The sequence below is a fragment of the Gekko japonicus genome, unplaced genomic scaffold (genome assembly GCF_001447785.1).
Source record: "Gekko japonicus isolate JY-2015 unplaced genomic scaffold, Gekko_japonicus_V1.1 scaffold2, whole genome shotgun sequence".
Lineage (NCBI taxonomy): Eukaryota > Metazoa > Chordata > Lepidosauria > Squamata > Gekkonidae > Gekko > Gekko japonicus.
In genome coordinates, this window is record NW_015175358.1 from 1,651,012 (window position 1) to 1,661,930 (window position 10,919).

At 42.1% G+C, this 10,919-nt stretch overlaps 1 protein-coding gene across 2 annotated transcripts in view; it reads right to left on the reverse strand.

Moving 5' to 3' along the window:
- The window catches only part of TMCC1 (transmembrane and coiled-coil domain family 1), a 196,734-nt gene that overhangs the window by 143,144 nt on the left and 42,671 nt on the right, over positions 1-10,919 (reverse strand). The gene's annotated exons all lie outside the window — the stretch shown is intronic.

Consider the following 10,919-nt stretch of genomic DNA (forward strand, 5'->3'; position numbering starts at 1 on the left):
AGAACATTTTGAACACAGCAGAGGATGAAATATGGTCATCCCAACTGCCAAGTGCTAAGAACAGAACTCCCCCAGAGAGAAGAGTTTAAATACCATGACTTTCCACTACTAAAAACTTTACTTGCATTGTCAAAGTAGTACTCTACTTATGAAAGAAGAAACAGGTTTCTTATATTATGCCAGGCAAAGCACATCAGAATACTACAACATTAAGCTATATTTCAAATAGAAGATATTTTAACCAAGCAGTACTGGTACTTCAAAGGCAGAACATAAAATGTGCCTATTAATGCACTTCCAAAGTATGAAATAGACTGGATTGAATCTGAACATTTTCTTGCACAGGCCGAGAAGGGATCCTGTAAACTCTTCCTCCAGATGTAGTGCCTCCTCCCCATGCTTCATCCCACACAGTTCAAAGGTTCTCCAACCAGAAAATATGACTTTTCAGGAGGCAGAGGGGGCAGAGGTCCAAGGCAACAGGAGAATTCCACCAGATCAACAACACCTTTTATTAAGGTTAAGAAAACTGGTTTAGGTGGTTTAAAGTGTAAAACTATGAAGTCAGGTACAAAGAAATATAAAATTAGGGTGGTGCAGTAGCGTCTTACTTATTATAACTACAGACTCAAAAATGCAAATAAGTTGCTCGGTTCCTGAAGTCTTGGGACACTCAGGAACAGCATGGGTTCAAGTAATGGAGGGAATTGCTTAAAACACAACAAATAAGCTGGTATTACTAAGGAAGGTACTGGAACTTTAAAATTGCACCAAATCAGTGGTAGCCCTTCAAAGTGCATTTAAGTTTAAGAGTAAAATCAGAGTCCTCATTACTTCTTTTTAAACCCCAGCAACTCGGGAGGTTTCATGAGCATATCACAAGGCCTTTCATGGAGGACTGCGGTGCTTTTATTTCAGGAACTGCTACTTCAGCATTTCCAAAATGCTTTCGCCAAGACCTCAATTTTTACCCTTATTCTGAAGTGGTGTAGGCCTACCCCCATGTTCTCAAGGGGTCTTGCCCAAACTGATCAGTAGCTAGTAGGCAGTACAGCAACTCCTCAGATTTGTTAGAGGGGACTACTGGAGAAAATGTTTGAGGGGGGGAGTGTTCCTCTCACTACAAGTTGCTAGGAGACAGCAAGGAGAGATTGTGTGTAGGCTTTCTGGGCATATGTGCTTGGCAGAAAATAGGAAGCTAGACTAGATGGAACTTTCATTTTATTGAGCAGGGATCCCCTTATTCCTTTTAAGCTATACAGAACTGCTGTTTGTGTAGGACTCAACTAATTATGAATGCTTTGTAATCAACTGACCACACAAATAAGAACATAAGAAGAGCCCTGCTGGATCGGACTAATAGTCCATCTAGTCCAGCATCCTGTCTCACACAGAGACCAGCCAGTTTCTCTGAATGGCCAATAAGAGGGCAGTTGTCTGAATGGCCAACAACAGTTATATATGGCCAATTCTGTATGCATATAAAAAGCGAAGGTCTATTCCCTACAAGGGTGTATGTGATGTTTGGAACTCTCTTATATCCTTAGCCCGAAGTACATTGCCAAACAGATGCAGCAGAATAAAGATTTTGATTAGCTCACATTAAATATAGTTCTTAAATTTTTTTTGCGGTTTCATCGTTTATAACTTTATGTTAATTTAATAGTGGAAAGTTTCATAGTGGTAACATATGTATTAGATTGTATGGATTGGTTAATTCTATGTATTGTTACTGCTTCCTTGTCTACTAAATAAAGGGGGGGGGACACAGGGCACAGAGGTTGAGGTATTCCCCTAATGTCGCATCCTGGCTCTGGGATTCAGAAGTTTAGTGGCTCTGAATGTGGAGATTCCCATAAGTCACCATGGCTAGTAGCCATTGCTAGACTCCATGAATCTAATTCCCTTTTAAAGTTATTTATTTCAGTGGCAGTGAATTCCACTACATGCTCTGACAGTGAATTCCACACTTTAATCATGCTCCACATAAAGTAGTATTCCCTTTTGTCCATCCTGAACCTATTGCCCGTCAGCTTCATTGGATGCCCTCGAGTTCTTTGTGGGATCAAGCACCTGCATTTCTTCTGTACTTTTTCCAGCTCTTCCATGTCGTTTTTGAGATACGATGACCAGAACCACACAGTATTCCAAATGAGGCCACACCATAGATCTATGCAGGGGCATTACAATATTGGCTGTTTTATTCTCAGTCCCTTTCCTAATAATCCCTAACATAGAGTTTGCCTTTTCCACTGCTGCAGCACACTGGGTGTACACTTTTACTGAGCTATCCACTATGTCCTCAAGGTCTTTTTTCCCTTTCAGTCTCAGCAAGTTCAGACCCCATTAGCCTATACTTGAACTTTGAGTAACAGTGATGAGATGCCCATTTCTGTATCCATACTGGCTTCTAGCCATGGTGAGTAAAATTGCTGGACAAAGTAGAAATTTATCTCAATCAGTTTAGGACACTTTAACCCCTCTGCTGAATGAGAAACCATGTGCACAAACTGGTCCTGCTCACATGGGTCTTATTGATGATCCAGCAATCATGAAGGCAGGTATGGAACCATTTTAAAGACCTGGTTTCAGCCCTCCTCTTTCCCAACCCTAACAGCTGATCAACTTTCCCCCTATATTATTACATGCATGCTTTTTTTTTCTATCAGGCATATGCATCTAGTAATTGATTTATCAGAAGTTGGCATTCAGCTGATACTATGGTTTGCAAGAAGAGTTATACCTAGTTTAATTTTTAAGGACTTTTCTTGCTCATTAATTGGTTAGAAGATACTACTAGAAAAGCTATACTACTTGTTCACAACACTAAAAATATAGTTTCTTTAATTTCTTAAGAGTACCACAAAATGGAAATAGTCCAACACAAATACAAGACATTTTGGTGTGTATCTGTGATAACATACTACACAGCTCTATCTTATACTATGGCTACTTCAATTTCCTTCTACTGTAACACACTAACTTAACATAATTATGTCAACTTCCAATAAAAAGAATTTCAACTGGTTTTTTGTGTTGAATTTTTATTTAAGACTGACACTTGAGGCTGTGTAGAAAGCACTTAAGTTTATCTTCATTCCAAAGCTCAGTTACCAGCTTGCAACTAGAAGCATTTACTTCCAAACAATGCACCTGCAAAAGAGAAAGCATTTTTTCATATTGGCTCAAAGGTTTTAATGAAAGTAATTTTGTGTTAATGTACCAAATTTTAATGCAACTGAGGCACAGGAAGGAATACAAGTTTAGCAAGTAATCTTTTTTCGGTGTGTGTATATATATCTCATACATACACAAAGAAATTAAGTCTTGGGCAATTTTGTGGCAGGTAATAAACACAATGAATACCTCATCTGGTGAAAGCACATTAGGGAGAAACTCGGCGTAACTATTATGTGGGTTGCTATCTGATACACTGGACAACAGTAGGGTACAGTTAGAGATTTATAATTTCTGGAAATTCTAAAGCCATAGGAGGAAAAAGCTGTTTCCAGAAAGATATTGGAGGGATAATTTATGGTTCATGAAATCTAAACTTATTTTACTATATTAACATAAAGTATGTAACTTATAACTAGGTCAGCATACAAAATTTACTATTTGGCCTATTTATATTATTTATAAATATAAATGGGTTTAGTCACAGTTTTGCTTGTCAAAAACTAACCACAGTACTGAAACAGCTGCAAACCACTATAAGCTCTGCTACTTTAGCATGTTTAGTTGAAACAGAAAACGTCCGTAGTAAACTGAAGTATTATTTGAACATAAATAATCTTATACAGTCAATAAGATTAGCAGTCCATGTGAACAGAATTAAATTAATATCACAAAAAAGACTGAGTCCTTCAACAGTTTATTATCACATACGTTAACAGCATATTCACTATGGACAAAATTAGTAACTTTTAGACTCTGAACATATCTTTGGAAGTGTGTTGTATATGTCTATTGCATACAATGGAATTATCTGATGCTGTAGATTATTTTTAGGGTTGCCAGTCCCCAGGTCCCAGTGGGGGTTCCCCTGCTTTTGGGGGCTTCTGCCCATTGCCAGCCAGCTGGCTGGCAGGAGAAACCCTGCCCCCAAACAGCCACATCTATGTGACATCCCCAATGCAATGATGTCACCATGTCGGGGACATCACATGCGACGATCTATCGTAAATTCGGCCTAAAACCGTAGAGTTATGTCCTTAAACCAGAGCATCTCTGCCAACGTGATGACATTACTTCCAGGTGATGTCATCATGTCAGTAATGTCCCAGAATACCCCTAAATCACCCCACCTGCGCAGTGAGGGGACCTGGCAACCCTATTTTACATAAAAATGCACACTACACACTAACACTTTCTTAAAAAGCATTTCATTCATTCCAAAAGATAGTACTTCACAGGTGTTCCCCTCCAGCAGCGCTCACTAAAATTTCAAAGGGCTTTTCCCAAAGGAACTGGAAAACTGCCCCCAAACCTTTTCCCCCTGAATTTCCCTGGGCCTTTGCATCTCTTGTTACAATCAGAAGCAAACAGTAAGTATGCAAGTGACAGAATACTTCAGGATTTATGGTCCCAGCCACAATTCATACCATGTGATAGGACAACAAAAACCAAAGCTTTTTAAGAGATTCAGAAAATCAGTTAAAACTAACAACTGCAGATGGTGGGAGAGAAAACTCAATAGTATTAGAAGTTTACAAGGGGCGGGACCCGCGATACTCGCGGGGGGGAGGGACCTCCACACTTATGAGGCAGAGGAGGAAGCAGCAGGAGGTGGTAAGTTCCCCCCATCCCACCGGTTCCCCTGTCTCCTCCACCCCCCCGCTCGATCTCCCCCCCTTTGCCTCTCTCCCCCCCCGGCTCCGAAGCGAGGCCCGTGTGGCTTGCCGCGTGGGCCTCGCTGCTCTCCCCCCCCCGAAGCGGTGGCGGCGGTGAGGGAGTTCGCAGAGCTTTCCCTGCGCATGCGCAGGGGACGCTCTGTCACTTTTGGGGGGATTTAAATATCCCCTGATATTTTTTCCAGGTTTTTAGATTTTTGTGCACACCTGGGGACTGCCCCAAGTTTGCACAAACATCTCCCTCCCCCCCAGGTGCCCCCAATGTGCGGAAATAAGTATCTGCACGCAGGGGGCATGTTCGGTATTAGATATATAGATATTGATAGAGAAAGATATCATATTGAAGTAATAATAAAAAAATTAATAGAGCTTGAGTTTGGAGAAGAGAAACAGAAACCACTATCAACAGAAACCAGTTTCAGGAGCTGGCTTTGAATGTCTATTGGCCATTTCCCTTCTGATAGAGTGAACGTATTTCAGTCCTAAGCTCCATCACTCAAGTTAGGCAGTAACTGCTTTTGTACTGTAATTTCAATAACCCTAATAATGACAGGCTTTAGGAGAGAAATCTTGTATACTATTAACAGAAGATTCTTTAACACCACAGTGTAGCTGAATGATTAATTTTATTCTCAAAAAGCAGAGCACACTATGGAACATGCTGTGACAGGATGAAGTATGCTATGGTCTACACACCATGAATCAAAGTAACAAACATGCATCACTGACCCAAAAATGTTCTATAAAAATACATCATTCATCTAATATTAGCTTGGAGATTTCGAAAAGTGTTAAATTTGCATCCGTTTCTCCCTCTATGTCCCTTCCTCCATGAATCTCAGTGGTTTGTATTCCATTTGCTTTGGAGCTGAATAATTTTAGTAAAGGTAAAGGTTCCCTTGCTTGAAAGCCAGTCGAATCCAACTCTAGGGTTGCGGTGCTCATCTCTGTTTCAAAGCCGAAGAGCCAGCGCTGTCCGAAGAGGTTTCCGTGGTCATGTGGCGGGCATGACTAAACACCAAGACGCACAGAAAGCTGTTACCTTCCCACCGAAGTGGTAAGAACATAACATAAGAACATAAGAGACGCCAATGTTGGATCAGGCCAAAGGCCCATCTAGTTCAACACTCTGTCACACAGTGGCCAAAAATACCAGATGCCATCAGGAGGTCCACCAGTGGGGCCAGGACATTAGAAGCCCTCCCACTGTTGCCCCCCCCAAGCACCAAGAAGACAGAGCATCACTTGCCCCAAAGCCTCTAGCTATACCTTGTGGCTAACAGCCACTGATGGACCTCTGCTCCATATGCCTATCTAATTCCCTTTTGAAGCCGTCCATGCTTGTAGCCGCCACCACCTCCTGTGGCAGTGAATTCCATGTGTGAATCACTCCTTGGGTGAAGAAGTACTTCCTTTTATCCGTTCTAATCCGACTGCTCAGCAATTTCATGGAGTGCCCACGAGTTCTTGTATTGTGAGAAAGGGAGAAAAGTACCTCTTTCTCTACCTGTTCTTTCCCATGCATAATCTTGTAAACCTCAATCATGTCACCCCTCAGTCGTCTTTTCTCCAAGCTAAAGAGCCCTAAGCGCTTTAACCTTTCCTCATAGGGAAAGTGTTCCAACCCTTTTATCATTCGAGTGGCATCTTGGGAATGTCCTGTTCCAAGCCCCACCCCTGGTGGGTGGATTGAAGCCCCCGAAAGTGGGTAAACCCCGCTGGTCCAGAGGGTCTGGCAGCCCTAGCATAGAGGCCTAGTCAAAAATGAGTTTGGGCAAGGTTGCCTGGCAACCAAATTAGTATTTGAGTTCCCTAGTAGAAGCTTCCACCTGTACGAGAGAGAGAACTGAAGGCCTTGTTTTCTGTTGTGAATGGTTTGTGTTCATGTGCTCTTTAAGATTTAATCATCTTGAATCCCAAATCCAAGTAAAGTATCTCGTTTATTATTCCAAAACTTTGTGTCCTCTGTGGTGAGCTCTGGGCTCTAGTGAACAGCTCTCTCCCTTGTAGTGTGAGTGAGTTCGCATGAGAGGCTTTTCATTGCATTTGCTGCCTTCTGCTGCTGGTGAGCAAACTTGTGTGCTGGAGAGAAGCCTTTTGGAAGACCAGCAAGGCAGAGAGTGAAGCAGCTTGCATTTTTTCTTTGTGACCAGGAATACGTCAAGGAGAAAGTGTAAATTTAGCCATGAAGTTGAAATAAAAGAACCCATGCTGAGTCTGCCTCAATAGGTTTTGTTCATCTATGTGTCTACTAATTCTTTCCTTAATAATGGTTTCCTTCCACCAATTTACCCGGTATCGACGTCAGACTGACTGGCCTGTAATTTCCCGGATCTCCTCTGGAACCCTTTTTAAAGATGGGAGTGACATTAGCTACCTTCCAGTCCTCAGGAATGGAGGCAGATTTTAAGGAAAGATTACATATTTTTGTCAGGAGATCCACAAGTTCACATTTGAGTTCTTTCAGAACTCTCGGATGTATGCCATCTGGGCCTGGTGATTTATCACTTTTTAAGTTGTCTATCAGTTTTAGGACCTCCTCTCTCGTCACCTCAATCTGACAGGCTTTAAATGAAACCTATTTATCTACTTGCAATTTCTTGCTTTCGAACTGCTAGGTTGGCAGGAGCTGGAACTAGAGACGGGAGCTCACTCCGTCATGCGGCACTCGGGTCTCGAACTGCTGAACTACTGACCTTCCACAGCCTGCAGTTCAGCATCTTAACCACTTGAGCCACCGCAGCTCACCTTCTTTTCACTGAATTCTCTCACTTACCTCATGCGTTGGAAAAACTCAGTTAACTAACATTCATTTCAACCAATATGGGCTTCGAAACCTGGACCTTACGATGTGAACAACGGTTCCATATTCCCAGCACTCCACTGACAACTTTTCAAGAGACAGAGCCACTAGTATAGCATTTCAGTCCAAACAAATGCCACATCTAAACTGCAAATTTTCTCCCCCACTAGCTGAACAACGGCTTCCAGAGCCATAAGGTTACAGACTAATAACCACCTCTTAACTATTTTTGATATATCTAACAAATAGGTAGTCTTTTAGTTTCACTTCCATATTAAGCCTACTGTTTTTCTACTGGTGCCTCAAAACAGTCCAGGACTTGCCTGATATCAGGATCCCTGGGAACAGTTTAAAATGACCTCACATAAAGGATCAGGAAGATGAGTACAAATGAAACCAGCTGATTTTATTTTTCTCCCGCCAGCTAATCTTGCCATATCTACAGAGAAACAGATAATAAAAAAAATTTCTGGGGTTTTCTCCTACTTGAGTTCAAATACAAGTACAATGACACACTGAAACAATTTCTGAAAAAGCAGGACAGTACTTCATTTCTATACAACATGCATAGGAATTTCACTGGAAATAAATAGCAGCATTTAAAACGTAAATACCAGGCGATGTTCTTATGCCTTACTAATCCAAGTTAATGTATAATAGTCAAGAGAGAAACAGTAATAACTACTGCACATTCTACTGTACTAAGTAAGTATAAGGAGAATCTTAACACTTTAACCACCTATTCCTTGCCAGAAGGACAGAAGCACTCTGCTCCAAAACTATACACACATCCTATAAAAAGCAACCAAAAGGATGCAGCAGGTACCTACATCTTGATCTTCCAACAGCAAATTTAAAATCACAGTGCGTCATGTATGAACTATATACTGCAGTAGGGAGCATCCAGTAATAGCTTCAGCACTAAGCTAAAGTTAAAACAGTCAGTCAAGTGTACCACTGTAACACTGGGCATATGGTATGCCCTTGGAACTGCCTACCAAAGGATTCAGAAATAAAAAGAAAACATGAATAGTAAAGAGTAGAGGGGGAGGGTGACACTGTCCTACACCAAAAATTCAGCGAAATAACTGAATGTTGAATATTCAAAGAAGGCATTGTGATATCTCCCTACCATAAAGTTAGAGTCTTCTGCCAGTTAAGTACATGTTGACTGTAACACAACTACAGTATTTGCAGTAAACGTATGGCATTTAAAACCTAGAGTGTTTAAAATTTAGCATTATATTAAACAAGCAACCAACATCCATGAAGCTCCTCCCAACATATAGTGCAATCCTTTTTTGCCTATGGGGGCAATTAGAAGCAGGATATCCAAATTCATATTACTAAACAAAACCAATTTCTAAGCCTCTTTAATAAAGAGGACTTAGGCTGCTCATTGTTTACCCAGTGGTGAATGAAGTTCAGTGTTGGTACATGTAAGGTGATAAATACTGGGACAAAAAATGCCAACTTTGAGTATAGGCTAATGGGGTCTGAACTTGCTGAGACTGAGAAAGATCTTGGGGTCGTAACAGACAGCTCGATGAAAGTGTCAACCCAGTGTGCTGCAGTAGTGAGAAAGGCAAACTCTATTTTAGGGATTATTAGGAAAGAGATTGAGAATAAAACGAGCAATATTGTAATGCCCCTTGATAGATCTATGGTGCGGCCACATTTGGAGTACTGTGTACGGTTCTGGTCACCGTATCTCAAAAACAACATGACAGAGCTGGAAAAAGCACAGAGGAGGGCAACCAAGATGATTAGGGGGTTGGAACACCTTCCCTATGAGGAAAGGCTGAAGAGTCTGAGACTTTCCAGTTTAGAAAAGAGACAACTAAAGGGGGACATGATAGAAGTTTATAACATTATGCATAGGGTGGAAAGGTTTGACAAAGGGAACTTTCTCTCCCTCTCCCAAAATACTAGAACTCGAGGGCATCCAATGAAGCTGATGGGCATTAGGTTCAGGACAGACAAAAGGAAATACTACTTTACACAGAGCATGATTAAAGTGTGGAATTCGCTGCCAGAGGATGTAGTGATGGCCATTGGAATAAACAGATTTAAAAGGGAATTAGATAGATTAATGGATAAGTCCAGGGGTCATTTCCTAGAAAAAGAGGTGCGAGAGCTCATTAGCATACCTTATTTGCATATGCCACACCCCCTGACATCACCAGAAGGCAACACGCACCGCTCAGTCTCCACTGGACTATTTTGGATTGCTAGCTATTGGGGGGGGGGACATGTGCAGATCTGTCCTCACAGAGGAGGGAGAGCTTGTACCTGAATAAAACCTGGTCTTAAAGGTGCCACTGGACTGTTTTGGGCCAGGGGGAGCTCTGCAACTTACCTGGCTGCTTCTTGCTCTGACTGAGGGCTGCTGGGAGCAGGGGGTGGGGCTTGTTGCATGTGCCCGCCCCCTGGGCTCTTTACTGCCGGAGCTCCGCTCCTGTGAGCTCCTGCAGGAAATGACCCCTGGATAAGTCTATTATTAGCTACTAGCCATGGTGACTGAGGGGAACCTCCACATTCAGAGGCACTAAGCCTCTAAATCCCAGAGCCAAGAAGCAACATCAGGGAAGGTTGTAAACTCTATGCCCTGTTGTTGGCCACCCAGAGGAACTGGTTGGCCACTGTGTGAGACAGGATGCTGGACCAGATGGACCACTGGCCTGATCCAGCAGGGCTCTCCTTATGTTCCCTCCTTCCATAAATTCTTCAGGGATTGATAGTAATTTAAGGGAACCTGTATCAGTGGTAGAAACAAGCTATCACAGGAGGTAGGAATTCCTTCATTCATTTTCAAATGCTAACAAATCCACCTTCCTCCTGACCAAACAGTACCTGAGGCAGATATACCTTCCTACTTCCCCTTCTACTTGGTTTTTCAGGGCTTCCCACAGTTACTTTGACTTAGCTCCTTCTCCACTATCAGGCAACCTGACTGGATTTCTCCATTCCAACAAAAGTCGTCATCTGTGCTGCTGGCATTTCCATGACATTTCAGGCAACCACCACCACTTGGTACATGTGATCAGCAATGAAATATGGCCTTTTCCCAGGGTGTGACAGATAATATTTTGGCTGTCACAGAAAGCAACAAGCATAAAGCAGCAAAGTACACCTTCGACAACATATTACACCTCTAGAGTTGTTAAGACCTGGAAAAAGACAAGAAAAAATTGGACAGGGGTCCTTGGGGTACTCTTGGACCAGGCCCTGTATATGGAGAAAGAGAAAATAACAGTTGCCAG